Source organism: Humulus lupulus, chromosome 8, assembly GCF_963169125.1.
Source record: "Humulus lupulus chromosome 8, drHumLupu1.1, whole genome shotgun sequence".
In the NCBI taxonomy this organism is placed as follows: domain Eukaryota; kingdom Viridiplantae; phylum Streptophyta; class Magnoliopsida; order Rosales; family Cannabaceae; genus Humulus; species Humulus lupulus.
This window is the reverse complement of record NC_084800.1, coordinates 114199435-114220539: the sequence shown is the minus strand read 5'-3', so window position 1 is coordinate 114220539 and position 21105 is coordinate 114199435. Positions and strand designations below refer to the sequence as shown.

The 21105-nt window shown below is 39.2% G+C and overlaps 1 long non-coding RNA gene across 1 annotated transcript; it reads left to right on the top strand.

Moving 5' to 3' along the window:
- The first annotated feature begins 12693 nt into the window (after window positions 1-12693).
- LOC133794024 (uncharacterized) lies at window positions 12694-17437 on the top strand. Its single transcript, XR_009875087.1, has 2 exons — window positions 12694-12989; window positions 17203-17437. It is a non-coding gene; the product is annotated as an uncharacterized LOC133794024 (long non-coding RNA).
- The last annotated feature ends 3668 nt before the right edge of the window (window positions 17438-21105 follow it).

The following is a 21105-nucleotide window of genomic DNA, read 5'->3' as shown; positions in this document are numbered from 1 at the left end:
CTCAAGAATAGAGTTTCTCTCTCATGCCGGGTGAATTGTCCTTTTTTAAAATTGAATTACATTTGTGTATTTATACTAGACAAGAGAGTGGATGTTGGAGTCGACATATCGTTTCTTGGTCCGACGAATTGCTAAAAGTAGCGGAGATTTCTCATGTCTTTGTACTCACCAAATGGGGCAATGGAGTTCGTCTATGTTTACTTTTGCCAAGTGTACAAAAAGTGGCGACCAGTTGTACGCTGAGATGGGTGATGACCCCCTATCTCAAAAGTGATAAGGGCCTCCTAGCTTGAAAGTTGCAAGCACCTCCTAGCTCAAACATGGCAAGGACCTCCTGGCTTGAAAGTGGCGAGGGCCTCCCAACTCAAAAGTGGCAAGAACCTCCTAGCCATTTTTTTCATCAGCGTAGTTTCTCAGTGTATGCATCATATGCCCCCCAAATGACTTGGGAATAATTGTTCTGTGTCGCTTGAGAATTTTGAGCCTTCCCTTTTGGTTCGCCTAGAATGTGAAATTAGACTCGTTCTTCTTCTCTAATAGTTTGGGACATTGCCAATAGCCCCATTTCTTGCCATTAGGTTTTGGGGACAGGCCAATTAGTTTAAAGTTTGGGGTTCCTCGTGTAATTGGGCGAGTAATTGGTGATGGCATGTGGTTTCGCCATTTGGTCAGAATATTGGGTTCCTTGTCTATTGGGTGAGTAACTGGCGAGGGATGATCGACCGGTGGTGGCCATTTGGCGGGTTCGCCTTCATTTTGGTGAAGTCCAACCACACTTTGCTTGTTTGATTGACTTGCCCAATATGGTTTTAATTTATTGCTTGGAGACCTTTACATGGACGACCATACTTTGGTAACATCACTGTGTGGTAGTCTCATATTGGTGGAGATTTGTTCCTATTAATTGGGATATTTGGTCACTTTGGTTTCTCGCTGCTTTTGAATATCTCTTTTATTGGCGAGGATGTCTTTTATATATGTGCACACTTTATGTTCTTTTACATAATTTGTTCTACTTGCCTTAAGGATTTTCGTAGAAGATCCTGTGTGGCCTTTGTTTGCTATTTCAGGCTTTATCTTTTTTATACATATTTGTTTATATCTATACATGTATGCCCCTCAAGAAACTTGGGAGCTCGCTGCCCTTTAGGGCCTTTGCTTTGTCGCTTGTTTCGCTTATGGCGAAACACCCAGTGGGCCTTACTATCACCTTGGTCATTTTTCGTATGCAACCGCTTTAGGGAGCGATCTTATTTGGCGTCCACCTTAAGAAGTGATCTTATTATGAAACTCATAAATGAGTGGTCCCTTTATGAAGACACATTACAGACTAATCATGAGCAATCACTTTAAAAAAAAAAAAAAAAAAAGATCTCTGATAGAGACAACCTTAAGAGGAAGCAATCTTGGATAGCGACAACCTTAAGAGGTGAACTTATTACGCAACTCATCAATGAGTGGTCCCTTTAAGAAGAGATATTACTAGCTCATCTTGAGTAATCACTTTACGAAGTAACCTTTATGGCGATCACCTTAAGAGGCGATCTTTTTGGCGACCCATAGAAGAAAGTCCCTTTAAGAAAGGATCTTGGTGACACATTGTTGGAGCAACAATTTCTCTTGCTATATCTGGAGGTTCCTCCCAACAGTGGACGATGCTCAGTCACTATTCCGGTGATGAAATCTGCCTTTGACTCGTCGGGATCACCTACAAGAAAGACACTCCGATGCTTAAGTCTGTTCTAAGTTCGATCCCATTTCCCATCTATGAATCTTATATTTATAGGACAAAATATGTAAAGCAGTTAGTTAGTTCAAGAAAACCCTGGAATGGTGGGAAGAAATAACCGAATTTCCCTCCAAACTGTTTTTGAATGCCTGGTTTAGAGTTCAGAGGCGCGGATAATCTCTGACCCGTAGCTTCCGCCTTCGGAGCTTCTACATACCAAAACAAATCGTTTTGAATGTTTGATAAATGAGGATAGGATTTTTGGGCCGAACATTTTGGGCCCAACAGATGCCCCCTGGCCCAAGCTTCGAGCAGGCTAGGGATGCTAATCTACTCGAATCTTGGGTCGACTCTTCAATGCCAAAAATTTCGCCTAAAGCCGTCATTCTCTGCAAATCGAGGCAATTCATAGGAACATGATCATTCGTTTGCCTGACAAGCTACATTTAATGCAAACACAGTTACCGAGTAAAGCCTTTGGTTCAGAATTTCATCTTTCATTTAAATAGTTTTATTTCAAAATAATTTTCATTCAAATTTCCAAATTTTATTCTAACTTCCAGAAAAAGCTCTGAAGAAACCCTAAAGATTCATCTTTGTTCAATCCTTCAACAATCATCTCAATCTACATAATCATGTCTTCTCGTTCATCTCCTAAACCTTTGGACCGCGAAGGATACAAGAATGCGTACCAACGCATGCGCAAATCATTCGACATTCCCGACAATGTCACGGTGAGGATGCTTTCGGATGTTGAGCTTCGAGAATGGCGATTCAAGGATGTATTCAAGCCCTCCGAAATCGTCATGAGTATGAGACATATCGAATGGCTCCGCTTCCCTCTTCCTGATCTGCTGGTTCAGATAATTTCAAACTCTGGAGCTCACATTTCTCAATTTCTCCCAAATGTTATTCAGTCAATAGTCGGAGCTCACATGATAGGAAGTCTCAGGAATGTCAACATTCAGTCGGATGACATTTACGCGTGCTTCACCAAGTCTACGAACAAGGCGATAGAGGGAAAGACTTGGAAAACCTTCTACCTCTCTCCCAAAAAGGATCGGACAATCTTCACCGATTTTGATAGCTCCCATCGAAATTGGGATAAATATTTCTTTGTTGTTGGTGCAGCGTGGTATCCTGCATACCTACCTCAGGAAATCTTTCATTTGGCCAGGGTGTTTATAAAAGGTGAGTCACATTTTTCATTCTGTTCCTTATTGATTTTAATGTGAACTAATCATATCTGGATGATTATCTGTTAGTTTAACTCTATGTATTACTGTTTCGCTTCTTTGTATCATATTTTTCTTGGCCTCAGGTTAACATGAGTCTTGAACGACAGAGCAAGCTGACGGAGAAAGGGCTTCTACATGAGTCTAAGGAGAATGCTATTAGTATCAGGGGTGTACTGAACCCCTACTACATGCAGATTATGACTCGGCTTTGCTTTGTGGATCAAGTCAACCCTGGCGCCATGGGAGTTAGATCGCAGAAGGGTGACATGTCCCTTAGCAAAGAAAGGAGCGTGAGGAATCTTCTGGCGAAGATTCGGACGATGGGAAGTGCATTTCGTCCAAGCTTCGGATTCCAAAGGGTTCTGTCTCCATTGCTCAAGGATCTCCCCTTGCAATCCCCAAACTTGCCCCAGGAAAGTTACCAACAGGCCAGGCTCTAACGCTGTGCAAGAAGCCACGAGGATCTGCCCCCGTGGGATCTTTACCTGGGGCGTCTTCTACCTCGCATGCAACTGGGTCTACCTTGGAGGCAGGCTCAGAAGGGGTGGCTTGTGCAGCGAAAGCTTCTTCTTCTCCATCCAAATCACCAAAACTGTTGACTGGAGATGGAGTGCAGGGTGGCTTACCAGTTGAGGTGAAGTCTCCCGCTGTCTGTATGAAGTCGTCGGAGGTGTTACCCTCTGCTTCTGCTGTGGCTGAAGGGTCTGATATTGGCCATAAGCGTGGCTCAGAGGGGAGACGTCCTTCTTCTGCCTCTCGTAAGAACAGGCTTCTGGAGGATGCCTTCGGAGGGGGTTTTGAGTGCACGTGAGTAATGTTATTTTTTTGGTAGGTGGGGATATATTTGAGAAAACCTTGCGAGTGAAATGTTAATTGTCACGTGTCTGGCTTGGTGTAATATGGTGGACAATAATGCCAAGAAACTGAAAGTACAAGAGAAATTTAAAATAATTTGAAAAAATGGAAAGTTGTTGTATTACTTTTGAATTGCACAGTACAACTATTAACAATAATATGGTTTCAAAGACATTGAATTCCAAGTACGGGGTACGATTTTCCCATTACGTACATTCTTTAGGGTGTAAGACCCTCTGCCTAGTACTTTTATGATTTCGAAAGGCCCTTCCCAATTAGGTTCTAACTTCTTATTGTTGCCTGTTACTTTACGCAGAACCCAATCACCTTCTCGAAATGTGCGTGAGTGGACTCTTTTGTTGTAGTAGTGTTCTGTAACCTTTTGATAATTTTCTAGTCGTAATTGTGCCATCGTACGTACTTCTTCCAGAAGGTCTAGGTTGTGTAATAGTTGAATATTGTTTGTTGTTTGATCAGATGCGATCTCTGTTCGAAGTGTAGGTAAGCCCACTTCTGTTGGGATGATGGCCTCTGTCCCATATACCATGGTGAAGGGAGATTCTCCCGTAGAGGATCTTTTTGTTTCCCTATATGCCCACAACACTTTTGGTAGTTCTTCTGCCCATGCTCCTTTTTTATCTTCTAAGTTCTTCTTAATGTTGGCAAAGATAACTTTGTTGGAAGCTTCTGCTTGGCCGTTGCCTTGTGGGTAAGTGACAGAGGCAAAGCTCAGCTTGATCTTGTATGTGTCACATAGTTCTTGTACCTTCGCATTTTGGAACGGGGTCCCATTGTCCACGACTATCTCCCATGGTATCCCAAATTGACATATGATATGCTTCCAAATGAAGGACATAGTGTCTATTTTGCTGACTGTGACGTATGCCTCTGCCACAACCCATTTCGTGAAGTAATCAGTGGCCACCAGAGCATACCGTCTTCCTCCTGCAGCCTTAGGTAATTCGCCTACCACATCCATACTCCATTTTGCGAAAGGCCATGGTGCAACGATGGAGTGTAAAGTTTGAGCAGGCTGGTGTATGGCGGGTGTAAATCGTTGGCACTTGTCACATTTTTTGGCATAGTCACGCGCTTCTGTCATCATGTATGGCCAGTAATACCCTGTTGTAAGTGCCTTATGTGCCAGACTTCGTCCCCCGGTGTGATTTCTACATGTCCCCTCATGTATCTCTTCTAGCAATTTTTTAGCTTCTGATGGACGCAAACACCGTAGGTAGGGGTCGTTGAAGGACCTGCGGTATAGCATCCCATGGATTATGGAATAACGTTGTGCCCGAAGGCGCAGAAGCTTTGCGTCGTTTGGATTAGGTGGGAGTTTGGAGGTGGACAAGTATCGAATGATTGGGTCCATCCAGCACTCTGGTTCAGTTGATGCTTAATAGACTTCCATGTCTTTGTTTGAGCGGCTTATAGATATGGAGGACTGGCGTGTGCAACCTCCTGTAGAGGCTAATTTGGCAAGGGCATCGACCTTCTGATTTTGCTCCCTAGGTACTTGTATGAGTTCGAACTGGTGAAAATGTGATCGCAAGTCAGTTACCTTCTATAGAAGGCTAGCCAGATGGGGTGCTTTAGTATCGAAATTTCCAGCCACTTGCTCTATTATAAGCTGTGAGTCTCCTCTGACATTCAGACGCTGGATGCCCATTTCTCGTGCTAGTTCTAAACCATAGATTAGTGCCTCATACTCTGCTTCATTATTCGTCGTGGATTTCTCTAAACGAATGGCTTCTTCGATTTTGAGACCCGAGGGAGCCTCTAATACGATGCCAATACCAGCCCCTTGGGAATTGGATGCTCCGTCAGTATGCATCGTCCACACCCATTGATCTTCTATTCTAACAATTCTGGCAGAGTGTCAGGGGTGAACGACTGAATTTCAACCAGGAAGTCAGCTAGTACCTGTCCTTTTTTTGCTTTTCATGGCGAGAACTGAATATCATACGTCCCTAGCTCAATTGCCCATTTAGATAACCTTCTAGAGAGGTCGGGCTTACTCAATACTTGCTTTAATGGATAGTCTGTATATACAATGATGGTGTGGCTTTCAAAATATTGTCGTAACTTCTTCTTTGCCGTAAGGAGTGCGAGTGCCAGTTTTTCCATCATGCTGTAATGAGTTTCAGCGCCCAGGAGCATCTTGCTGCAGTAGAACACTGGCCTCTGACGATTAGCTTCTTCTCGGAAGAGAACAGAACTCACAGCAAATTGTGAGATAGACAGGTATAAGAATCAATCTTCATTAGCTATGGGGGAGCTCAATATAGGAGGGGAGCTCAAATAAGTTTTCAATTCTTCCAACGCTTTTCTTTGCTCTGGTCCCCAAGTGGTGTTGGTGGATTTCTTTATGCACTGCAAAAAGGGCTGGCAACGGTCAGACATTCGTGATAAGAATCGACTTAATGCTACTACTTTGCCCGTCATAGCCTGTATGTCTCGGATGGTTCGGGGCTCTTTGATTTCTGAGAGGGATGTGATCTGTGTTGGGTTCGCCTCGATGCCCCTCTGACTGACGACGTACCCCAAGAACTGTCCAGAGGACACCCCAAAGACGCATTTAGAGGGGTTTAATTTCATTTTATAAGTATCAAGGATGTCGAAGCACTCGGTCAAGTCGTCTATATGTGAAGAGCTTTGTTTGGACTTGATGACCATATCGTCAATATAAACCTCCATATTTCTGCCGAGCAATGAGGAAAACAACTTGTGCATCAGCCTTTGGTACGTTGCGCCTGCATTCTTTAGACCGAAGGGCATAACTTTGTAGCAATATAAACCACCTTCTGTTATGAAAGCCATGTGAATCCGATCTTCTGATTTCATGGGGATCTGATTGTATCCAGAGTAAGCGTCGAGGAAGCTCATTCTTTCATATCTTGCTGTGGCGTCTATCATCTGATCGATCTTCGGTAGAGGGTAGCTATCTTTGGGACATGCTTTGTTTAAATTTGTGTAGTCTATGCATACTCTCTTTTTCCCATTCTTTTTTGGGACCACGACGGGGTTGGCAAGCCAACTGGGATATAAGCATTCTTCGATTGCCCCTGTACTCAAGAGCCGTTGGACCTCCTCTTGTATGACTTGATTCACCTCTGGAGCGAACCTCCTCTGCTTTTTCTTGACAGGTGGGAAGTTGTTGGAGATATTTAGGCTGTGACTCATGACGGAGGGGTCTATTCCGGGTATGTCATGTGGAGACCAGGCGAAAGTTCTCATTCTGGTTTTGAGAAATCGTATGAGGGTCTGTCTTTCTTCTTCAGAGAGCTTGGTACTTACCAGCACTGTCTTAAAGGGGTCAGCGTCGTCTAGACCCTCTTGTTCTAAGGTATCTAGCGTAACTAGGGGTTTTTCTTGGTCTTCCTCTAGATCGATTCCTTTTAGGCATGCTGGTAGGTCCTGCTGTAATTGCTATTTTTCGGGGGAGTTGTTATGGGAAGCAGCGCCAGAGCTATTTATTTCTTTCAAGGTAAGGAAGCACTTTTTGGCCTGCTTCTGGCAGCCCTTGATGTCGACGGTGTAGCGCCCATTGAGTGATTGACACTGCATCACCTGATGTAGAGTTGAGACTACCCCCTGCATCCGGTGGATCCAATTTCTCCCCATGATGGCGAGTGGAATCTATAATGAGAAAGTCTACTAGCAGGGCGCGTTCTGCAGCCACCACAGTTAATCGAACGACGCCCTTCGAATATACTCTTTGGCTGTTGAATCCCAAAATGGGCGTGGTGGAGGGCCAAATCTAATTCTCCTCTAACCCCATCTTCTAGAAGGCTTCCCAGAAGAGGATGTCGACCCCACTGCCCCCATCGATTAGAACTCTGCCCAGCTGGAAATGGTCAACCTGTAGGGAAATGACGAGTGGATCATCATGGGGTAGGTGTACGCCCTTCAGGTCATCATCGGTGAAGGTGATTGCAGAGGCTGGGTAGCTTCTGTCTTCTGAAGTGACGAGATTGACCACGTGGCCTAATGATTTGTATCGCTTCACTCGTTCTTCCATCCTCTTATGGATTTTGGTGATATGCTCTTGGTTCTCAGTGAGTTCCACGATCCCGTGGATCATAGGGACCTACTTAAGAGGCTCCTGAGTGCTATCAGAGGCTGCGTGTATGGGATTTGACGCTTGCGGAGCTGGGGTAGAAGCTGGGTTATGCCGCAAGGTGCCGGGTCTGCCCGCCTCCTTGATGTATTGGGTAAGCCTCCCACTCCTCACGAAGGCTTGGATCTGATTGTTCAAGTTATGGCATTCAGCGATCGTATGACTGTGATCTTTGTGGAAGTGGCAGTACCTGCTTTTATCTCTCCTGTCAGATGGAGTGGTAATTTTATAGGGCTCTTGCCAGATAGGTCTGTCCTTATTTTCTTCATAAATTACTTCTTGCGGGGCGGTGTATTCGAAGGAAGGGTATCGCGATGATTGTCGATCCTGTCTTGGCCTTTTTCTTTCCTTCACGTGATCTGTTTGGTTCCGCTTCCTCTTGTCATCTTTAGCAGGTGGCGGAGGGTTATTTATTGGTGGAGTAGAGATGAGCGCAGACTTCTTCTGTGCACGTTCACGAAATTCCAAGACCCTGAAGACGCCCTCAGCTCGGGTCTGCACGTCTGCCATGTCATATGGTGGCGTCATGGTGAGATTCTCATGTAAAAGAGATCCCACCTACAAGCTTTTGATGAAGAGATTGGCTGCGGTGATTGGATCGACGTCGTGGATTTGATGCACGAGGTCAATGAAACGATGTAAGTATGCTTTCGGATGTTCATTCTCTCCTTGTTCAATTCGATAGAGATCAGCCATTGTTTTGGGAGCCTCTCGGTTCACACTGTATTGTTGTAAAAAGGTCTGTCGGAGGTCACTAAAACTGTTGAGAGATCCTGGCTTTAATTGTCGAAACCACAATAATGCTGGCCCAGAGAAAGTCGTTGAAAAGACCTTGCATTGAATAGCTTCGTTGTTAGCTTCTAATGCCATCTTCTGCTGAAATTGGAATAAATGGTTTAGCGGATCTCCCTTCCCATTGAATGCAGGCAGAGAAGGGATGACGAAGTCCCGGGGCTTAGGATCATTCTGAATCCATTCTGAGAAAGGAGATTTCTCAGTGGTTCTCGATATGAGATCCAGATGCTCGGTGGTGTGAACGGATCGCCCGTCTGAGAATTTCTGCATCATTTCCCTCATCATATCTTCTTTCCAACTATCCAAGAACCGGATCGAGGGAACACGATCTTCAGTTGGTGTATCGTGCGTGGTGTGACGTGTTGTTTGTTGAGGCCGGATTTCGGCTGCTGGCTGAGCGGATCCGATGGGGTCTACTTCCGTCCGCATATGGGCGTCAGGGAGTGATGCTCGTCGTTCTTCGGCCCCGGAGGGTGGCGGGAGACCTTGGGATCTTTCACTACCGAGGTTCGCGTTTTGCTGAAGGAACCAATGCAGTTGATTGGAACTTCTGGTCTACCAGGGTCGAGATTGTTGTTGACTTGGGTATTGCATGCAGTGTCAGCGGATCTGCGCAGCTCAGCAATCTCGGCTTCGAGCCTAGCTTGGGCTTCGGCCAATGTCTTGATTGCTTCGTTGGACCGCTGCTGGCTCGCTTCCAACAGGCGACACATCCTGTCGATCTGGTCGCTCACGTCCGCTGGAGGGACGCTCTGTGCAACCGGACCCGAAACTCCGTTGCCTTTTGGTGGCATGATTTCTGGGTTCGTAGAGGATCTTGATTTCTTGGTTTGATGACGTGGCTAAGGCCGAAATGTTTTTCGATTCCCACAGACGGCGCCAATTGTTGGAGCAACAATTTATCTTGATATATCTGGAGGTTCCTCCCAACAATGGACGATGCTCAGTCACTATTCCGGTGATGAAATCTGCCTTTGACTCGTCGGGATCACCTACAAGAAAGACACTCCGATGCTTAAGTCAGTTCCAAGTTTGATCCCATTTCCCATCTATGAATCTTATATTTATAGGACAAAATATGTAAAGCAGTTAGTTAGTTCAAGCAAACCCTGGAATGGTGGGAAGAAATAACCAAATTTCCCTCCAAAAATACTGTTTTTGAATGCCTGGTTCAGAGGTCAGAGGCGCGGATCGCCTCTGACCCGTAGCTTCCGCCTTCGGAGCTTCTACATACCAAAACGAATCGTTTCGAATGTTTGATAAATGAGGAAAGGATTTTCGGGCCGAACATTTTGGGCCCAACACACATTATGAACAATTGCTTTAAGACCTTTATGGTGATCACCGTAAGAGGCGATCTTCTTGGAAACCCATAGATGAGTGATCCCTTTAAGAAGGGATATTACCGAATCATTATGAGTGGTCTCTTTAAGAAGCAACCTTTATGGCGACCACCTTTAAGGGCGATCTTCTTCGTAACTCATAGATGAGCGACTCCTTTAAGAGGAGATCTTACCAACTCATTTTGAGAAATCAGTTTAAGAAGCAATCTTTGTTGTCAACCTCCTTGAGAGGTGCTCTTTTTCATAACTCATAGTTGAGCGACCATTTTAAGAAGAGTTCTTATCAACTCATTATGAGCAATCACTTTAAGAAGCGATCTTTGATGTCGACCACCTTATGAGGTTATCTTCTTTGTAACTGACAGATGAGCAACCCCTTCAAGAAAAGATATTACCAACCCATTATGTGTGATCAATTTAAGAAGCGATCTTTGATGTCGACCACCTTATTAGGTGATCTTCTTTATAACTCATAGATGAGCAACCCTTTTAAGAATACATCTTAATAACTCATCAGTGAGCGATCTCTTTAAGAAGCAACCTTTGATGTCGACCACTTTAAGAGGTGATCTTCTTTTCAATCATAGACAAACGACCCCTTTAAGAATAGAATTTATTAATTCATCAATGAGTGATCGCTTTAAGAAGCAACCTTTGATGTCGACCACCTTAACAGTTGATCTCCTTTGTATCTCAATAACTCATCATTGAGAGATCGCTTTAACAAATAACCTTTGATGTCGACAACCTTAAGAGGTGATCTTCTTTGTAACTCATAGATGAGCGATCCTTTTAAGAAGAGATCTTCATAACTCATCATTGAGAGATCTCTTTAAGAAGCGACCACCGTAAAAGGAAATCTTATTGGTGACTCGTAAATGAATGGTCCCTTTAAGAAGGGATCTTACCGACTCATTATGAGTGATCACTTTAAGAAGCGACTTTTATGGAGATCACCTGAAGATGCGATTTTCTTGGAGACCCATAGATGAGCAGTCATTTTAGGAAGGGATTTAACCGACTCATTATGAGCGATCGCTTTAAAAAATTTTGTTGACCATCTTAGGAGGTGATATTTGGTATGCCTTTTTGTCCTTTGGGATTATGCCCATGGTCTGTTTAAGCGGACGACTATTATAATGTAATTTGTGTCTCTTTTTTCTAACTTAAGTGAAATTTGAGATATTATACGTCTTCTCTTTATAGGTCCCTTTATTGAGTTCACCAATTTATTTGGAGTGGCCTCACCTGTCGTTTACTTGTGATCTCGCTATTTTTGTATAGCTAGTCTCGCTATTCATGCTGCCTTTAAGGTAGCTTTGGCCTCACTAATTTTCTATAGTATTGCTACTTTTTTGGGAGGCCTTGTCACTTCCGTGTAGATGGTCTCACCACTTTCATTGTGTTAATGGCCTCACAACCTTCCTGTTCATGGTCTTTCCAGCTTTGTTGTGTAGGTGGCATTGCCACTTTTGTTGTGTGGGTGGCCTCACCACTTTTGTTGGTTAGTCTCATTAGTAATTTGGCTTAACCATCATTTCTGATCTCCCACACGTGATTTGGGTAAAGGGTCGTTGAAACCCTTAAGAATCACCACCTCGCTAATAACATCAGTAACTTAGTTTTTGTTTTTGCCGAAATTATAGTTTTCAATATGTCATTGGCATGATAACAACCTCATTAATCCCCTTTTAGGTAGCAAGGCCTTGCTTAGTTGACGGCAAGAATACCACCTCACCGATTTGGGAATGAAGGTGTCATTAAGTTAAAGGCAGGGTACCACCTCATCAAGTTAAAGCCTTGTCACTACTACAAAATTGGGCTTTCCTAACACCCAACCTTGACTATCGTAATTGCTTAGCGGGACTCTACGCCGACAGTTAAAAACTGTAGGCATAGAAACCAACGCCGACAGTTAATAACTGTCACTGTTGCTTTTGACTGTCACTATTGTCCCCAACGCCGATAGTTAATTTAAGACAATGCCGATAGTTAAAAATTGTCACTATTGACCCCAACGCCGACAGTTAATTCAAGACCAATGCTGATAGTTAAAAATTGTCGCTATTGTCCCCAACGCCGACAGTTAATTCAACACCAATGCCAACAGTTATAAAATGTTGCCAAAATTCAAATAAAATTTTTAAAATATAATTAATGAATAATAAAATTTTAAAAATAAACTACAACAATTTTTCTTAAATATTACGTATATTGAGAGGTGCTATTATCAAATCCTAATAAAGAAATAACCATGTAATTAATCTAAAAAAAACAGGCGGCAAATAAAATTACTTAATTATATTAGGCGCCAAATGGAAATGAGATTAGAAAAAGTCAAATGAAAAACTCACACTCGGTTTCCATCTCCCTCTCTCCCACTTGGTTTCTGCCTAGCCCTATTCTCTCAAAACCCCACTAGACCAAAAAGTACTTTCCACAACACATAATTATAAGTTTTTTGAAAATGTATTATAATAAATACTATGTAAAAAGCAGTAAAGTAATACAGCTAAAAGAAAAAGGGCAAATGAGACAATGAAATTTCATAGCAAAATAAAGACAGAAAGCGTCAAATGAAAAAATAAGCGCCAAATTTTAATATTTCACTAACTCTATTTTCCCCCTAATTTTTTATCATTTACTACACAAAGACAACCCTAATCGTTCTCTCTTCTATCTTTTCCCCATGGGTGGCTTGTTCTATCTTCTCTATCGTTTCCCACTGATGGCACACACAGAGTCATAGTCTTTCTTCTTTTCTTTCACTAAATTTATTTTGCTCTAATGCCTCCAGTTAGCCATGGCTAGGGCTACCATCAAGGTTGATTTCTTCATAATGGAGAGGGGTTAGTCCTCTTCCAAATCTCAGTTCCAGAAGTTTCTTCATCGCCAACGAAGATTTCAAGGTCGCTATCTCATCTTCCTCTTCTCCAATTTTTCTATTATTACTATTATTATTATTATTATTTCTAGCTTCCAAATGGAAATTTCCACAATTATCCTTGAGGTTCGTAAATCTGGGATTGCAAACCTGAAATTGGACATTAATGGCATTTTGTTTGATATATAAAAAAATCATTTTGGGTCGTTTGTAGGACTAAATGGGATCATAATTTTTTTGTCCTCTTTGGTCTCTTTTTTGTGCCTATCGCTACCAGGTATCCATTTGTTAACCCCCTCATTAGGCCAAGCGCGCATAGGTGCGCACAGACAGGGATGCGCGCGCGCAGGCGCTCGCGTCAGGAGGCTCGCGCGCGCGCGCATGGGCGCGGGGCTTGGGTCGAACGAACACGACCGAGCCAAAAAAATATTCCTTGGGCAGAGTTTGGTTGAAAAGTATCCTAGAGGGGTCTAGGATGTGAGGTTAAAATGGCTTGAGGATTTGAGCTTGGGAAGGTTTCCAAAAATGGAAATATGTCTCCCAAACAAAAATCATATAAGTTTCTGGCAGAGGGTTAAATATCCAGAATCCTCCTTATAGGGGTGACCTTGGTGCCCCCAGGGAGGGTCTTCGGCCACGGCCTAAGGATTGTGTCTAGGCTATATTGAGGTGTTGCTAAACTTCTAAAAACGTGGGAAATCATGTGTGGATTATTGGCGCCATATGGCGCCAAGAGGGTTGGTGCGCGCGCGCGTCTGACGGGTGGCGTGCTCCTAGGCGTCCACATGCTGACTGATGAAGGTTTCCCTACGAACAGGTGTGATTGAGCAGTTACATGACGGTTATTAGGGATGATCTGAGAGGGATCCACGTGGAACGTCGTGACCCTTGGAGGAGAATCCAACAATAGATGTCCCATGAGCTTGGCTGGGCGACAAGTGTCCATCTGAGGGGCAAGTGGCTTGCCTGGTGGACGTGTTGCATGTTGGTTGGTCCAACTAACACCTAGGTGGTTGGGGTTGTCAACCATTGCCATTGTTGGCATATTATTTATATGGCTTAGGCGCCTGAGACATTGGGTATGTGATGTCCAGCGCATGTACACTAGTGTTCTTTGTATTTTGTGAGTAATATACAAAGTTGGGAGAGGGCTCCCGTAATTGTGGTGTGTGCCTTTACTTGTGTTCATGCATGTTTATTTACTTGATATACGAGAGTGTGTGAGTTTGTGATCCGAACATTCTTTGTGTGCGTATTAGTGTTGGGTTGGCTGACTGAGTTGGGGAACTTAGGCCATCACAGGAAAAAAAATACATAGTGTAGATTGACCCTGTGACAACTGGTCTAGGCTCTAGACCACATATAATTACTAGCAGAATAACGTAAAGCTATTCAACACTATCAATCAAAGCACTTAAGATATTCCATCATAAAAATAGGCATATACATATATAAATATATAATAGATTTAAAAGAAAATAAAGGAACAAATGGATACCTGGTAGCGATAGGCACAAAAAAGAGACCAAAGATGACAAAAAAAATTATGATCCCATTTAGTCCTACATACGACCCAAAATTATTTTTTTATATATCAAACAAAATGCCATTAATGTCCAATTTCATGTTTGCAATCCCAGATTTACGAACCGCAAGGATAATCGTGGAAATTTCCATTTGGAAGCTAGAAATAATAATAATATATCAATGATGAAATTTTGTTTTTAATGTAATAATGAATTCTATTTCTACGATGGTGATTTATGGCTTGTTTGGATATTCAAATAGATATAAAAAATCAAGATTATGCAACTATATGGGCGATGGTGATTTATGGCTTGTTTGGATATTCAAATAGATATAAAGAATCAAGATTATGCAACTATATGGGCGCCCAAGAAATGAGGTTTGTTTTCTAAATACCTAATTTCTCTCTTGGAGAATTATTTTGCTATAGGACCTAATTGTTTTGGGCATATAAAATAATATCATTAATGCTCATTGCCCCTTGAATATAAATGTATATATGTATAAATATATATATTTATATATAAAAGAAAGTTTAATTGAGTTCAACTATATCCATGAGAATTTTGTTGTTGTCGACGGGAATGTTTGAAAAAATGTGGCTTGTAAATGATGGCAATTATGGAAAGCATAGATGGTTTACAACTTGGAAACAAAGGACCGAATTGTTGACTTTTAATTGCCATATGAGATTTTTTAGGTTGTGCGACAAAAGTGAGTACTATTATTTTATGCCTTCATTCAATTTCTAGATGCATAAATACAAACTTATTCCAATATGTTGAAGAAATAATTTCTTTGACTTCTTACTAGAAAATTTGACTATGAGATTGGATTTTTAATGGAGTATTGCTCATTTTAGTTTGAAACTTTTTGAAATTAAAGATTATGTTTTATGTAACAATGCTTATTGTTTGAAAAAAAAAAAAAAAAAAACTACACTCCATATGTTTGGTAAAATGCCTTAGAGACATATAATATATTGTATAGATGTTTTATATAGACTATTCCTTAGAGAATATAATATAGCTATGCTTGATCATAGATAAATCAACATAGTGATAGCTTAACATCATGTTGGTAATATTAATGTTACACTTTAATTCAAAAGTCTTTCTATTATATATATTTTCTATAGTTTTCTTCATTATAGGCTTAATGTTAATAAGCTGTCAAACAATTGTTTTCTTCACTTTTGTTATATAATGATATATGTTTCTTTCATTTATATTAGATGCATTGTGTTTTTTATTATTTGCTTAGCTTCCTATATGTCATTTCACTTGTAACAATAGGGGGGATTACTAGTAGTGATTGTCTTAGAATCAGCATTCCATCTCGTCTCTAGCTATACCAGGAAGTGATGTCGGTTTGTGTTTTTTCTCCATAAAAATTTGTGATTGGTTATGACTTTGCACATAATATGTTTGTTAAAATGACTCTTAAGAAACTTGTATAAAGAAATGTCAAATTGGTTGCTCGTGTGTGTAGTTGGTCTCTTACTTCCTTTAGTGTCTAAGAAACTATTCTATTATTATTAATCTCATGGTTAACATGCTTCATATCATATACCATACATATTATTCTTCTCATTACATCATTTGTTATATTTTTTTGGCTTGGTTGAACCTTTCTAATTATTGAATAGCTAGCTTAGCTAGAGTAGGTGTGTGCCATATGAGTCTACATCTTAAGTAGCCTACAAATACCAATGTCTAATTGTCTATGAAGAAAAAAAAAAGGTATATTTTATACCATGACGAAACAAAAAGGACAAATATTAGAATAATTACTATTATATATATATTTGAAAAGATATGCACTATTATATTTTAAGTTCCATGACATGGTGTGACTCCAATTTTTCTTATAAAAGAAATGATCAATTTAAAATGTTTCTCAGTGCTCTACTTAAATGATATCTTTTCATTATGTATTCATTTATATATATATGTATGTGTGGGTCTGCGTCCCTTTAGCAAATGTTGTTTCATGTTACTTTGTGTCTTTGTTTATATGTTTTTGCATTGACTATTTATATACTGCAATATTTGAAAGACTAATAAGTTAAGCAAAGAAAATATGTACCAAAACTCAATTATTTCGTGCTCTAGCTTTTATTTTTTTCACCAATGTGTGTTTGTATCTCACATCATGAATTTAACTTGTTGAGTTACATTGTTTATGAATAATTTTCTAAAAAGGTCTATTAAATTCAGAATTAAATTTTCTCAAATAAAAATAGTAACCTATTAATTTTATTAATAAAAATAGTGCTTCTTATCATGTCTTTTTATGTTGTAAAACAGAAAAGGTCTTTGCAAACGAACTTAGATTTAGCTTTATTTCGTTTCGTTGTGAAGAGTTTTAATTGATATGTAAATACCTCATGGAGAAGACCCTCTTGTATCATATTATGCCCAACTCACGGTAAGAACTTGTATAGTACAGATTCCATATATGAAATGGTACAAGTCCATTTTGTAATAAGACATGAATTAGTTTGTTCTCAAGATATGTGCCATTTATAATGTTAAAATTGGACCTCTTATTTGGTTAATAGACTTGAAAAATGATTTGTGCTTTTACTTTTTCTTTTTTTGGTAGGGAATTTGTAAAGAATTATTACCATGATTTGAAAGCTTATGTTTAGTGAAATTTTTTCTTGGTTTCTTCATGGTTGATTTATGTTATTCTTGTTTGTTTCTCAGGATGGAACAAACCAATCTACATTTGGAAGGCATGCATGGTCCACACAAGTCAAGTTTTGTTAATGATTAAAATACTTATGTCATTTTATCTAACGATGAAATTCCAATTCATTAGAATTTATCTTGTAATATGATTTTGTAAGCCTAAATTAGGCTAAATATGTAATATACATAATTTTGTGTTAGTTTTACATTTTTAAGCATTTTTTTATATACATTGTATGTTTTTGTGGTTTTTCCATAGAAGTTTTTAGGGATTTATGATTTTTTAGTTTTTTTTTAATTTAACCTATCACATTGTATAGATTTCAGTAGAGTATATATGTTCATGATTTTTTTTAAATTTTTATCATTTTTTATTTCGAAATTGAGATATATTTTTGTATATTTGAATTTTTTTTTAAATTGTAACTATTTTGTTATATATATAGTTATGTTAAAATAAATTTATTAAATAATTTATAAAATATAAATATATGAAAATTTTTATGTTTTTGTTTATTATTAAGTTTTTAGGTTATGAAATTTTATATTGATTTTTTGTTGAGGTTATAATTAGTGGCACATTGAGATTTTTTTTATTTGTTTACCAATATCATTTACTATTATTAGATATTTAGTGATATTTGTTTAGTAATGTTTAACATATTAATTAATTTAATTTCATAGGTTGTGATTTTTGTGGTGAGATTTTAGAGAGTATTTTGCATCAAAATTCCAATATCAATCACACATTTGAGGTAATTAAGTTTCTAAAATTACAATAATACGTTATATATTGCTAGATATTTAGTGATGTTTTATTTATTATTTATTAATTTAATTTTATTGGTTTGTGGATTTAATAGCGAATTTGATTACTAAGTGAAGTAACTTTGCTAACTTTTGGATTAAAGATTGCAAGAGGTACATATATATTCTCTTACTTCTACTTTTAATATTATTAAACAAATGTTAAAGGAGTTTGAATATCTTAAATATTTATCCATAGTGAAGTAGGTTCTGAGATTAAAATTGTGTGCTGCGGTGATAACGGAAGGTTGAGAACTTGTGTGTATTAGTGAAGTAGGTTCTAAGAAATTTGACTGTGTGCTGCGGAGCTATAAGGAAGAAACTTATTGTATGTTGTTTGAATTGTTTGTTTTGCTATTCACATGTAGATGGTTAGGTCACTATTACAGGGGAAATGCTGCCCGATTTTATCTAGGATAATAAACAATTAGTTTTATATAGACATTCTATAAGGAAGAAACTTATTGTATGTTGTTTGAATTGTTTGTTTTGATATTCACATGCAGATGATTAGGTCACTATTATAGGGGAAATGCTGCCCGATTTTATCTAGGATAATAAAAGATTAGTTTTATATAGACATACAACTTTATCACGTGCTTATTTAGTGTTGTTTCTTTTCTTTTTCATAGACATAGGAGAATATATGGATAAACAGTGGATGTCAGCGAATAGGTTATCTGCGGAATATAGGAACGGGGTCGATTTGTTCTTAAGGTTTTGTTCGGAAAATTCATGCATGTCCTAATGATTGCATATTATATCGAAATAGTTTTGCAGACGCAAAATCGTGTCCTACTTGTGGTGAGTCACGATGGCAAAAGAAAAGAAATGGTGACGATATCAAGGAAGGAGTACCTGCCAAAGTTTTGTGGTACCTTCCGCCAATTCCTCGTTTCATCCGATTGTTTAGAAATGCCGAACATGCTAAAAGTTTGTCGTGGCATGCTAATGAAAGAATAAAGGATGGTAAATTAAGACATCCAACTGACACCCTTGCTTGGAAGAGAGTTGATTTGAAGTGGCCTTCTTTTGGAAATGAATATCGTAATATTCGTCTAGGTCTTTCGACTGACGGGTTTAATCCACATACATCCCTTAGCAGTAAGTACAGTTGCTGGCCTGTTATGCTTGTTATTTACAATCTACCCCCATGGTTGTGTATGAAGAGAAAGTTTACGATTTTGACCTTGTTGATATCAGGACCTAAACAACCTGGTAATGATATTGACGTCTATCTAGCTCCTCTTATAGATGACTTGAAAACTTTGTGGGATGAAGGGGTTAAGGTTTATGATGCGTATAGGCAGGAAGAATTTAATCTTAGAGCGGTTTTATTGTGGACAATTAATGACTTTCCTGCTTATGGAAATTTATCTGGGTTTAGTGTGAAAGGATATAAAGCTTGCCCCGTTTGTCAAGAAAAAACATGTTCTAAATACTTGAAACACTCTCGGAAAATATGTTATATGGGACATAGGAAGTTCTTGCCTAATACGCATAAACTTCGGACTTGGAAGAAGGCATTCAATGGTAAACAAGAGTTTGAAGAGGCTCCTGAGCCATTGAATGGGATCCAAGTACTTGAGAAGATGTCTAAAATTGTGTTCAAGTTAGGGAAGCCCAAAGTTCGTACACCTACAAAGATGAAACGTAGTCGCAAGACTAAGGTTGTGGAGGAGCCAAAAGGGTGTTATAAAAAGAAATTTGTTTTCTTCGAACTTGAATATTGGCCTTTCTTACTTATACGTCATAATTTAGATGTTATGCACATAGAGAAAAATGTATGTGATAGTTTGATTGGCACTTTGTTGAATATTCATGGGAAAACTAAGGATGGAATTAAGGCTAGACAAGACTTGGTTGCAATGGGTATAAGGGATGAATTAACTCCAAAACCAGATAAGAGACGAACATATTTACCTCTTGCAGCTTACACTCTTACTAAAGAGGAAAGAATGGAAATTTGCAGATGTTTGTTTAATATAAAAGTTCCAGACGGATATTCCTCAAATATAAAGTCATTGGTAGACATGAAAAGTTGTATTCTGACTGGCATGAAATCTCACGATTGTCATATTCTAATGCAACATTTGCTACCAGTTGCCATTCGATCTGTGTTGCCTAGAAGAGTTCGAGATGTAATCACAAGGTTATGCTTGTTTTTCAAGTCACTGTGTTGTAAGGTGATTGATCCGCTAAAGTTACCTAAGTTAAGAGATGAAATTGTTGAGGTATTGTGTGAGTTGGAGAAATATTTCCCGCCGGAATTTTTTGATATAACGATCCATTTGACAGTTCACTTGGTTAGAGAACTAAGATATTGTGGTCCAGTTTATTTAAGATGGATGTATCCATTTGAGCGATATATGAAGATTCTTAAGGGGTATGATAGGAATAGAAGTCGGCCGGAAGGATGCATCGTCGAATGCTATATTGCAGAAGAGGCAGTTGAATTTTGTTCTGAATACATGACTGGTGTACAGAAAATTGGGTTAAATGATGTTGAAAATGTTGAGATTCAGAGTCGTCGTGGTAGCGTTGTATGCACAGTAAGTCGAGATCTTCTAGATGAAGCGCATCATCTTGTGTTGTAGAATATAAATGAAATTCAACCTTATATCGAGTGAGTTATATTCATATAATACATTAAGTTTAAGTTGTGTAATTTCATATATTCAATTGTTTAATAGCATATTTATAATTGAAGGGAACATTTTAATTGGATAAAGACCAAATTTCCATCCAAGTCAAGGAACTCAAAATGGTTACAAGACGAACATTATCGAACTTTTAGTAGTTGGATTGAACAAAAGGTAAATTGTGTTGATTATTGAAAGTTGTCATTAATTAGTACTTAATTACAAGATGACATTTTTGGTTGTTTTTGGTATGTTGATTTGATAGGTTGTGTCAGAATTACAAAACACATCAAATAATGTTTCAGACATTGTTAAGTGGATTTCTCGAGGACCTTTGGTTAATGTCATCAAGTTTTCATCATACATGATTAACGGTACTCTATTTAACACTAGGGAGCGCGATAACAACAGAAACACACAAAACAGTGGTGTTAGCCTTGTTGCTAAAACTGTGCAAGTCTCTAGTGCA